We start from the raw sequence: 13,579 nt of genomic DNA on the forward strand, positions 1-13,579 counted from the left end.
TAACATTATATCTGAAAAAAAAAACACTGATTAAAAAGTCGAGTGGTGTATATTTCTTGTTTAGTTAGGAATTTATGGTGTGTATTATTCAAATTAGTATACCTTTTGATATTTTTCAGAACGTAATGTGGGATTTAGTGAAGTGGAGGAAAGAAGAATTCCAATTCAATTGATAAAATTTTAGAAACTTGTCAAAACAACAAAATAATATACTATACTTTATAATGACTACAGTACGCAAGGCATCCTATTTTCAACAAACAAGTCTCAGGATTTCATTTTTAGAATATTCTCTCCACATGCATGACAGGATAAAGACGATAATTTTAATATAAAAATTTCTATTTCTTACGAGCAATAAAAAATCTTATAAATAACCTATATTATATTTCTGAAATATCATTTGGCAAAATGCAGTTAGTAATCTCAAACAAACTAATGGCACATAAATCAAATATATTTTACAGTACAAGATATTACAGTAATCAATAGAAATTGAGGTTAATTTAATTAAAGAAATTGCCTTATAAGATCTAATTAACTGATAGGGTGAAAATGAAATTTTAGACTTAACCAAATATGGAAATAATCAATTATAAGCATAAGTACAGCAGGTGACAAATACAATAACTATAGTTAAGAATTACTAAATAGAAATGGTATGCCTAATTATTCAAAACACACAATGACTTAACACTATATTGATTTGATTTTTCAAGAAACTAAACCCATTTATTCAATTTCAACCAATTCTATAAAAGAAATAGCTTACTAACTTATCTTTCAATGACTATTTGAATTTCATTTCATTTATTTTGTCTCCATAAAAATACAATATAAAAAAACGTGGACAAACAAGAAGAAAACATCACACAAAACAAGGCAAAGACAGGATTCCTAAAAAGCGAACATCTTATTTAGGTGAATATACATATACTTGGGGGAAAATGGGAAATGTTTTAATCATTGCAGAGACAACGCAATTTCTATTGGTTATGATTTTAATTTCACAAGACACACAGTCAATGCTAGGAAAATGCTGAAGAGGCCAGGCCAATGCTAAAGACACTTGGTCTATAAGACAACATCAATGCTTTAAACTTACAAAATGAAAATGAATTCTAGCCAAAAGGCTTCCTTATATAGAATATTATTATTTTCATATCAATAGAGTTATATCCTAGCAACAAGATACGTATGTTTATCATGAAGAAGATCAAAAACCATTATTCTAATGTTCAATAACCAATCTAAAACGAGAATTTTCAAAACCACAATTGTTTCGGTCAAGAGGTTCTCAAATTCTCAAATTAAGACATCAACTCATCATTAGGTACAGTAATAATGTATTTCACCATGGACAACATTGAATAATACATGCATCCTTAATCAGATAATTTTTCAGGCTTAAGAATGCACAGGACCCAAGCAACGAACAAATCATGGAGATCCAAGCATGTAGACGATAATGGGGAAGTATAATACAATTTTAGATCTTGCATTAATTTTAACATTTACCTTTTTATCAGTTGATCTGCAAGGATTCAGGACCACAACAAACAAAATCCAATTTTAATACTTATATTTTGGATATCTGTCAACTTGTAATACAGTAGTACAACAGATACAGTTACAATCCCTTTTCCATTTAGGTAGAAATACCATATCCCATACTGAAGTATCAAACACATACTCACTGTACCTGAATCATCAGATACAAATCAATGCACACAGTTACTAGCGTTTAAGAGTAATGCAGTGTGTAATATTTCTAAAAACTGACATTTAAGTATGATGTTTAATTTAAGTACACTGAACATTGATACAAATCTGGTTGCGATAACATTTCTGACAAAAAATTATTTTTAGTAAAAGATTTTCGATAATTTCTTAAAATCAATCATCATTAACGTACTTCTCCGTCCTAAAAGAGGTTCTAATTGGGAAAGTTTATAACAGATACAAGGAACAATTAATATTTAAGTTCATTTGAAAATGGATTCAAAATGTTTTGAAATAAAAATGTTTTACTCTTTTTTTTAGAACTAATATTTGTAATAAACCGTTTTTGATTAGAGATTGTATACTGTATTTTCTTAACTTTGAGAATCCATGAAGATACATCTTTGGTTGGATTGAACACCATATTAAATATGTTTTAAAGCTATGTTAGATGCATTCTATTTAGCACACACATGAGACTTTACAGTCACACATATCATTAGCCAGTGTAGACAAAACTATGAATGAAAATGGAATGAATCTTGTTAAGAACTCTTCAATTTCTATTGCTAGCTTGCATACTACTTAGTAGACCGTCTACATTCATTTGCCACTGTATACCTCAAATTTTTCATATTTGTATTAATGAAGTGTGACTATAACAGAGCCATATACAATTCCTAGAGACATAAAGCATACTTTTTCTAAGAAAAAGAGTGAAATTTGAATTAACATATGCTCACAAATGTGTGAAGCACATACAGTACAGCTACAACAGAATAAAACCTATACTTATTTACAATTTCACACTATTTGTCGTTGACTGAAGTGTGCTTAAAACGCCATAGACTTGATTACAAAAGGCAAGAGTTAATGAATTCAATGCAAATTCAATTTTTGGATGAACCTAAATTAGCATATGAAATTGTGCTACATTCTAAGATGCTAAAGCCAATTTAACCCATACTTATTTGCAACCTCATTTTTTTTACTCATCCTTGTAAATTCTAGCACCATATATAGTCAATGAATTCTATGAAAATTACTTTTAAGAAAAATGAGCAAAGTGACATTTCAAATATAGAAATGAAGGTGTGAAATCATCTCCAATTACTATTGACATATGACACTACATATTACCTATAGTGCAGTATCTATGACACTTGTGATTAGCAATTAATATTTTAGCTAAAATAACAATACCTTTGAGGAAATTAGTAAATAATTCCTGTTGTAGAAACTAAATTAGCAATTGCATATTAACCTAGTAATTTAGTGCACAAATTTTGTTTTAATTTAAACATTTGGGAGGACAAAGATAGATAGTTATTTTAATTATAATTTATTGGAAACTTCACTTTTACAACAGTGGCACACTTTGATGATAAAGGTGCGTCCAAGTAAAAACATACAAAAATAAAATTATTAAGTTTTTTAAAAAATGAATAAAAATAAATGTAAACATAATAGAACGTAGTGTGAAATACAAAACATAAATAAATAAAAATAAATAAATAAAACAAACTTAAAAAGAATAAAAAAAATAAAAATGTTTAGATACACACAAAATAATAAAATTATAATAAAATAATAGTTATTGCTAAACTCCTTCCAATTTGTGTGGATTAACTGAATATTATGCTTTATCATAGACGATGATGATAAATTAGACTTCATCAATCTTTCAAACCTTCGTCTATCTTCCTTTAGTATTTCTGTTAAATTTATGATGATGATAAATTAATTATAAATATTTATATTATTTATCAACTATCATAATTATCAACCTACGGTAGAAAGAGAAGGTAGGTAACCTGTTAAATGAATGTGACTTGTTATAGATTATGAATAAATGAATACATGAAATTAAACAAAGTTATTGAGAAAGGTATCTATGGATCAAGGTATTCTAGTAGATTCATTTGAAGGTTTTGAAAGAAGAGATGGGTAATTTTTAGTAAAGCACTAAAAATGCGAATTTACTATAGATGATGAAGACATAAATTAATAAAATAACAATTATAAATTTATTAACTTAATGCATCTTTGGTGCAGGCTAATGGGACGTACTGTACGCAAGCATCGTTGTCTAGAAGAATGACATTATAAGCTTAAGATTTCCCAAGTGAGTGCAAGATTCCGGTCAAATAATCATCTATTGAATTCACGGCATTCATTTGAATAATCCGTTCATTCACGAGTACCATAGATATTCTAAATTTAACTATAGATTACATAGAAGCAATTACTTAATAAGATTATGCAAATTACGAATTAAATCTGTCATTGATTATGGTTTTAAATTTATGAAATGAAAAATGTTCTACATACTAATGTGCATTCAATACCTAATAGGATATTCAGAATATTAAATCTGTATTTTTTCTCCAACAAAGCAGTATTTGAAATTAATATAGTCTATTGGATATCCGAGAAAAAAAGCTAAAGTTACAGCATGTATGGAAGTAGTTCCAGTAGTAAAGTAATTGAGATAAAAGGAAGGAATGTCTTGGTTTCTTGGTTACTATGTATGCTTTTCAGGCCCGTATCCAGGGGGGGTGCGTTGGGTGCAGACGCACCCCCCCAAGTCCCAAAAGGTCCACTATTTCCTCGGTTGGTATTTTTTCTTGTCTTGTTTAACTAAAGACAATATCATTATATATATACAAAATTTACATTATCAATGGTATACAAACAAAAATATGCTAATATAAAATGAAAAAATACCGGTAATTAAATTACGGAATCTGAACTGACTACAAACTCGATGTAAAACATGCGCAGTCGATCATGTGACGACAAGCAATAGCTTAGCGCTTCATGTACGCGGTACGCGGTAAAGTGTTTGCTGGAGAATACAGACAACTTAACCGGCGGTAAAGATGTGTCTGGAAATACAGACACTATCGAATACGGCGCTTTACTTTACCTGAATAAACCAACATTAGCCCATATCTCTAGAGTGAGAAAAGGGCTAAGGTTTATCCAGGTAAGTTGGCACAAATTGAAAAGAGTATTACAATTTATAAACTCTTTTTCATGCAATACATTGTCAGCTACATTTCATTCCAAAATTTGCATAAATATTTCTATTTGTATTCTGTCTTGGCACAGCATGATTGATAGTATTGCGTAAAAGAGAGTTCATTAAAAGCCATGTTAGTAAGAATATACCAACATACTTATTTAATAGGCAGCTACTGTATGCTTATGAAATATTTATATGGCTACTACATATAGATTTATTGATGATGTAATGTCTTGAATACATCTCAAACTTACACAAACCTTACATGGCTTCTTCCAAAGCAAAGTTTCATATTACATGCGACATCAAATTATTAACAAGCAATAAAAAATACATTTTTCACAAATTAATTTCTTTGGTTTCATTTGTAGTGATGGTAAAAATGATTATCTTTCAGAAACAAAGTGTAAAACAGCATACACATTTTTCACCAAAGAATTCAATACTAAAAAATTAATTATGATTCTATGAATCCTTTTTAGAAAGTGTATTGAGAAAATAATTCTTGTATTTTATTCTGTTGAAACTTACTTACCAAATCCATCATAGCGCTATTTAATCATACCTCAATGTTACTAATAAGCTAACTCTATACAAGTATTGTGCATTCTGATGCATTTTTATTCATTGATTCAGAATAACAGAAAATTGAAAATGGACAAATTGCAATACATCGAATGGAAAAATTACAAAATATGGAAACTGTGTTGAGTGTTACTGTTTAAAAATATACTAAAAATATTTAATCTGAATGAAAAATATAATTCACCAATAAAGAAAAAGTGTGTTAATACATTCAAAATTATGTGATTGGTAATGGCGCCTGAGAGTTTATTATGTAAACATATATTTTTACTCACTTCAATAAAGTATTGTTCTGGAGTTAATATAATCTGCAAGATAGTTTATGACTAGTCTTTAAAGTGTAAAATCCATGGGTTTAAGAGCATACTTAAAGGGTAACTACAGTCTTACATGAACTAATGACTAAAGGTAGGTCACGCAATCAGATGTGCTAAACTTGCGTATTTAAGTTTACCTACAGAGAAATATGGAGCAGTGATTTAGCTATAGGAAATAAAGTGGTGCGGTTGTCGCAGGAAAAGGGAACAAGCTCTGTTCAAGCCACTGGGTTGTCAAAGACCTCTGTGAAAAGTGTGTCAGGTTGAAACCTTACAAGCTGTACTGGTGGATATGGCCCTGTGGAGTGATTATATATTGGACTACCATGTGAGAGGCATGGGTTTGAGACTTTCCCCGTCATAGGCAGGATATTTTACATACTGCATTGAATTAGTGTTGAAGTAAGACTCGGAGTAAGGCATCACTCCTTGTTCATGCTTATCATGGTATGCTTATCATGGTATGCTTGTATGGGTCCATGAGGGCCTAATCCAAATTTTCTCAATTAATAGTTAAACTGGGATGATTAGTAATACATTTACAGAAATTAAAGCATAACATTGCTCAGTATTCACTTTATAGGACACTGGAACTTGAGATATTAGCATAAACTTGTTTTGTGAGAATCATGGGAAAAGATAGTATGGAAAAGAACTCAAGGACATAACATTTATGTATATCTATGAATGATTGTGCTAAAAGACAATATGAGAATGAACTTTAAAATAGTAAATTTGAATAAATGTTAAATAATATATATATTTTGTTTTTATATTTATTTATATAATAAATAACATTTTATCTAAGTAATTTCAAATAAGAATTGTAATTATACCATCATAAAATTATTCAATAGTCAATTCATATTTTTCATATAAATTTGGAATTTGATATACCCCTGTAATGGTGAATACTGTTTAGCTTTAATTTCAGCATTTTAACAGGTTTGTGTGTGCTTCATTGGTGAATAGTCTCTCTAGAGAGTTATTGCGATCTGGGTAATAGAATTGCACGGTAGCTTCACACTCGGTAATCAGTTCCGCAAATCAGTTCCAGGTCGTTTACGTTATATGCCCGGGGTATGTACTTCCATGCACAAGGGGTTGAACGAGGTCAATGTTTTTAAAGTTTAATGTTGTTATGTCATAAACTGAGTAAAATTTGCATAAAGTGAATTACAGCAAGTAATAAAAATAAATCTGTTTTATTTGTGACTTTGAGATTGGATACGGATATGTATCAGTTCAATGCTTTAAACATTTAGAAATATCACAGTTATCAACATTTGGTAATCATTAGATTTTTTTTTTTTGATTTTTTTTTATTCATAGGAATCACCTTTATATCGGTGGCACACATTATCATTAGATGTAGAGACATTATTATTAGATGTAGAGACTGTATTCTCTACATCACAATCTGGTTGTAAAAAGATTCTCATGAATTCAATAATTAGGTGGTGTTTGTCCAAGTACTATTTTATCAGAATATAATTTATATTGCTTATGTAAACAATAAGCATTCAATATCTCATTAAGATATTCTTCCAATGTACTTGCCTTTTAGCCGACAACAATGTGACGTGAACCGTCTCGGGTTTGTAAATAAAACACAGAAAATCAATAGTCTTGGTTCACTGCTTCTGAGACAAGAAATTGTACTCACATACAAAAGAACGTTTGACACTTGGAAACAACTAATATGGTAGACACGCATATCATTAATAAAACATATTACATTGTATTATACTCTAACTATTGATTCTGTTGAATTCAAATTAATTTACTGGGAACAGGAATCATGAAAATTAATTTAATAGTGTTTAGCTTCTGTGACAAAAAAAGGTAAACATCATTCTAATTTCAATTATGGTAGCATTGCTACTAGCTAGTTAGTTCTTATAATTGCAATTGTTAGTGTTTCTATTAATATTACAACATCAATGTTTAAGTATGTTTATGAATAAGTGGGGTCTTTACCAATGCAATTCTGAATGTTTACCTTTTCATAGAAAAAATAGAAAAGCTTCAATAGAATCTAGTTTGTACAAATTTATCACAGTCAACATTTTTATCCAATTTCTGCATTTCTGAAGAATTCACAACACGTAAATTATTACAGTAAGTACAGAAATTAATATACATAGCCATTGATTAAATTTCTCATTAAATATACATCAAATTCTAAGTAGTAAATTCCCAAACAAATTCATCTATTTTCATAATTTATAAAGCCAACCTATGAATATTAAACACATAATAATAATTGTACACATTACACTGGACACATTTAATACAGGAGTATTAAACGAGAAAGCCATTGAAATCCAGAACAATCTTGGGATTCAAGAGCAAAATTATATGTACGACGAGACTTAAGACGCCTAATCGTATGAATTCAAAGAAGAGCTTAAGTCTATACTAAAGATGCTTAAATCAATTGCCATGTATAATTTATTTCTAAGTTATCAATTTACTAAACACAAGAATTATTGAATGAAAAGTATACATTAATTATGTCCTATACATACACGATGCCTTGAGAATAGTATCTTAATTTTAAAGTGGTAGGAAGTTTAAGAGAGAAATGTGGCAGGAAAAATGCAAGACAGAATAGAAGAGAGCTACATATAGAATGGAAAGATACAACACCTATAATAGCAAGAAGAACAACAGAAGATGGCAATATAAAGGATAGACAAACTAGACAATGGTAAGATAAAATGCTAATGGACAGATTTTTATGCTAGAAAATGGCAACATAGAACACTAGAACATACTGGCAAGAGAAAACTCTAGAAAATTACCAGATGAGAAAAGGGCAACATAGAACTTTAGAAATTGGCAAAACAGCAGAAGATAGCAATGCAAAACTCTAGAAAAAGACAAAACTCTGGAAGATGGTAAGCCAAAACTTTGAGAAACTGACAAAACTCTGGAAGATGGCAACCAAAACTATAGAAACTGACAAAACTCTTGAAGATGGCAACCAAAACTATAGAAAATGACAAAACTTTGGAAGATGGTAAGCCAAAGCTCTGAGAAGCTGACACAACTCTAGAAGTTTCCTCAATCTATTAAGGGCTTTCATTCATCTACTGTCATAGAAGGGAAAACTTTCTGTACTAAAGTGATAAACTTGGCTACAAATTGCAGTTCAATTCATTCATAAACAGATTAATGTTCTACTATATATGCAAACACATTAACGTTTGCAATGGATTACATTACTGATTTAGATATTATTTATTTAAATACAACTATATAAAATGTAACATATATAACTTGTCAATCTAGCACTACATTTTGTAATCATTTTAGTAGACACAGTGTCTGGAATCCATTACAAAAGCATTACATACTTACTCCTATTTATGAAAAATATAATAGTAAAAATTCAATTCCAAAATCTATTAGTATTCCGGAGCAAGTTAAAAGACAAGCTTCTGGTACTTTAATGTTATTAGCAAGATAATAATATTCACCATTTATTCATTGTTATTAACTCATTAAGATATAGGAGTAACATGGATTAAAGAAATGACACAACAGCACTATAAAAGAAATTTGTAAAAAAAATAGAAATACAAAATTGAAACAATAGAAACATGTGGTTGACATTTTAAGTTTTGAATGGAAAGAAGGGTGAAATTTTGTTTTTAAATTTGCAATAACAACTTAAGGGAAACCTAGCACACTTATTAATGGTAAAATAAAGATTTCTTCTTCCCATTGACATACCATTTAAATACATGTTAACAATTAAAGTTGGTGGAACTGCATTACAAGTAAAATGATATGAATATCCAAATTGGCTCTTAGATGGTTTGAATAATTACAAGTAAATGAAAACATCTGTAATCTGGCAAAAATATCGTTTTTGTACCTGCCAGTAATGTCGAAATATTATAATTTATAAAGTCATCTACGTGCTGAGCACAATGAAGGAGAAAACTGCCTGCGTTTGTGTTTTAAATAGGAAATTTAATTGAGCATTTGAAATGCTTCAGAACGTCATGTTTCACTTTTTTTACCTAGGAATACTGAATGCTGTAAATTAAAATTGAAACAGAGTTTCATTTTAAATCTAAAGGCAAATTACAGGGAAAAAACAATGCTGTGGGTCAAACAGGAAATGACAACTGAGCGATGAAAACAAATTTAAAAGGGAACTGTCAGAAACTATGCAAAGTTTTTTGAAAAAAAAATAACATTCAATTCAACTAGAAAGTCACTCCGAGAGTGCATACCTCCGCCTACTGTAAAATTCTCCTACATAAGATTTCTCTGGTAAAAAAAAAAATATATATTTGTGTGTGTCTTAATGCTGTTTGTGATTTAGGCTAATTTCATTACAAGCATGTGTATGCGAGTTTGGTGTAATGGTTATGTAACAAGCCTTTCAATTAACAATAGCTTCAGTTGACTAACAATAGAACAGCAACGCAAAAATCAAACGAGTGAATTTGAAAAGAAATAGGTTTTTTAAACTACTCGCATCAAAAAACGTGCAAATTAAATCAAATTATGTTTTAAAATTACAAATCACAAATTATAACTCTTGCCTCTTGTTAAAAAATGTTTTTTGGACAAGTAGTTCTCAAGAAAATGCAATTTCAGTTTACTTGTTACTTTAAGACTGCTCGCCGGCTTTTGAAAAATTCTGTCCTATCTTTTAACACTAGCAGGTCTGAAAAAGTATACTAAAAAGTGGTCCAGAATTGGGACTGTGGTCCCAAATTTTAATGGAATGGTCCTTGACCACATATCTATCTGTCTGTTCATTTTGGTAAAGATCTTGTAATTACTTTTTGAGTAATCCTGCTAACAAACAAACAAACAAACAAACAAACACACGCTACCGATTACATATACCTCCTTGGCGGAGGTAAACAATATAGTTCTTTAATAAAGAAACAAATCTAAATATTTGTTGATGATAAATGTCTTGTTATTATCAAATGGAAAGAACGTCTAAATAAAGACTTCATAAATTAATTAGACCGTGTAATTATAAATTAAGTTGGTATTGATTAGTTGGTCTTTTTGTATACACAAGAATGTATGTGTGTGTTTGTGTACGAGATGTTTCACAGGTTTTGCCTTCGAGTATTGTATTAGTATATTCAGCAATGATGGGCTTAAAATAGTAACTACTTTAGTGAACCATATAGTACACACTGCAGGGATGGAAATAAACGGTTATCAGTTTTTAAAGCCATGATAAAGATAGAGATGACCAATGAAAAATGTATAAACAAATGACTGAAATTTTAAGCAACGGTTCGCAGTCTTATGTACGGCAACTAAAAAGGGTTGGTCCTGAGGGCAACCAAGTAAAATTCCATTGTTCAATACAACAGTACAGGTGTCAGATGTTTGATCATAGAAGACAACCAAACAAAACAAACAAGGCCATATACATGTGGCTGCAGTCGCGTAGTGCTCAAATTTGAATTAGTATTTACTGACCGACTAACCAACCGACCGACATAGTGAGCTGTAGAGTTGCGTAAAAATGATTCTGAGAGACCTGAACATGGCATGTGGGTCAGTTGATGCATCTATCCAATCTCAGTAAAATAGTAAGATATACCCTACTGCTCACCGAATAATTCAAACATCGCACCTACTAAATCTAGTGTATTCTATACACATGTTGAAGTGTGCATAAACAGTTCAACCATCCAATGTGGATTTTGATTGATGCAGCGAACAATGGGGTTGTTAATTTAGATTCATGAGGCACAACACAAGCAAGACATTACTGTTGATTGCCATAGCGAAACGATTGTAACACTTATTAACATGAATTCTTGACAAACCTTAATAACTAAGAAAAGCACATGTATTTGCATATGTAACGCTCCTCTCGACGAACATGTATGATTTATATAACAAAAACTGGACACGTTTTTCCTGACTCACAATACTGTATCTTGTTTTCGGAAACTCATTTTAAAAAGTAGGGAGAAAAATGTGAACTGGCTAGTTGTTATGGTTCTGGTTAGATGCCCATGTGGAAAATTCGGTCTTTCATCATTGTTTTTTCCTACATATTAATACAAAGCTTAGCAGGATAATTTCATTAATATTATATTTTACAAAACATGACTATCCGTAACTGGATTCAGGCCCACCTGAGATGGACTACAACCTATTTCGACCTTTTGAATTGATGTGACATGCAGTGTTAGTGCACATGTGATGCAAATTTAAGGATGAAAGAAAAAACACTTGAGAGACGCCGACGAGAACAATGCAATGTTTTTCCCTGCCAGCCTAATCTGAACAATGTTATCGGTATTCTGTATTTAATGCTTGTTCTAATATCAGCTGAACTTAGAAAACACATGAACAATAACTTAACAGAATAAAATACATCCAACAGTTATTGTTGAGTGAGTGAATGGCCGAGCGGTTAAGACAGTGGAACCGTAATTACGTAGCCATAACATCGGCAGGGGTTCGAGGCTCACTCACTCCATGGTTTTGGTGGTAGAACGAGTCTTCTCGGATAAGGACTATAAACCGTAGGTCCAGTGTACACATCTAGCTCGTGTGCACTTTAAAGAACCTAGTACATCTTTCGAGACGAGTAGGGGGCTACCCCGGTGTATTAGTACATCACAGCCACTGATCACCAACTGGGCCCTCTGGGAGACCAGTCTTTGACTGAAGAGGTTACCCAGTATAAATATAAATTTCAATCAGTTGTATCCATATACCTTTTAATTTTCAATCTATGTTATGTTATATTGCACTGTACCTTTAAGATACCGTATTCTAAAAATAGCCAGCTTATGAATAAGATATGGAGCAAAATAAATTACACTACTCGAATGATAACCTTACATATAGTGTCTCACAATAGCGGCGTCTCAACGTTTAAAGCATCTAGTAAATACAGTTCACAAAAAGACAATTTTCTGCAATACTATTGTGTGTTACATAATATATTAAGATGGCAAAAGAAAGAGTAATAATATGCAAAATAATGATCATCACTTACAATTGCCCAGGCTAACAGTGTCTGGATAAAAAAATATCCTGAAAATAGCAAAACGTGGATGCAGCAGCAAGGGAGTTAATTCCAATAGACGCACTCACTAGCTTCAGATGTACGCGGGTTGACTTTGAATACAAGACCTATTCATAATACTACATAATTAACAAATCAATATTTGCCAATGGAAGCTCACGGTTTTCACTACGTACGCGGAACAAGTGACATGCTAGGAACTACTCAGGCGTGAAAATGTAGTTTCATTCTTAAGGTTGACATAAGATGTGTAAGAATGAATTCGTTTCTATCAATTTTATTATTCCAAGTTTGAATATAAAATTTTATGCAGGAAAATCTCCAGAGATATATTCATTTAAATTCATTTAATTTAATTAAACTTATCCTATGAATAACTCAATGCAAGATTATATTTTTATTAATTCTATCATTATCAGTGAAATTTTTATTGTGAAAATTGTTATGAAAATAAATCCAATTGTATTTATGAACATTAGTAAGATCTCCATGACTATTGACCAAATTATGCAAATGAATATTGATAAGATCAAATTTCATTTAATTGATTGGTTCAGTTATGTTTATGAATATTCACAAAGACCAATTCTGTTAATATTCACAAGGACCAGTTCATGAATATCCACAAGGACCAATTCTGTTCCTGAATATTGACAGGAACCAATTCTGTTCATGAATATTCACAAAGACCAATTCTGTTCATGATTATTCACAAAGACCAATTCTGTTCATGAATATTCACAAAGACCAATTCTGTTCATGAATATTCACAAAGACCAATTCTGTTCATGATTATTCAAAAGGACCATTTCTGTTCATGAATATTGACAAGGACCAATTCTGTTCATGAATAATTCAAAAGCCCAGTAATTAATTGCACCACCT

At 30.8% G+C, this 13,579-nt stretch overlaps 1 protein-coding gene across 5 annotated transcripts in view; it reads right to left on the minus strand.

Annotated features, from left to right (window-relative positions):
- Window positions 1-12,785, minus strand: part of LOC140059305 (synapsin-like) — a 227,641-nt gene extending 214,856 nt beyond the window's left edge. For 3 of the 5 annotated variants that reach the window (XM_072105177.1, XM_072105175.1, XM_072105176.1), the window contains exon 1: window positions 12,665-12,784. The gene's annotated coding sequence lies outside the window, so the exon portion shown is untranslated. Of the gene's footprint in view, window positions 1-12,664 lie in introns of all 5 variants that reach the window. The other 2 variants (XM_072105172.1, XM_072105174.1) reach the window with 2 other exon arrangements.
- Between the last annotated feature and the right edge of the window lie 794 nt (window positions 12,786-13,579).

Source organism: Antedon mediterranea, chromosome 9 (genome assembly GCF_964355755.1).
Source record: "Antedon mediterranea chromosome 9, ecAntMedi1.1, whole genome shotgun sequence".
Lineage (NCBI taxonomy): Eukaryota > Metazoa > Echinodermata > Crinoidea > Comatulida > Antedonidae > Antedon > Antedon mediterranea.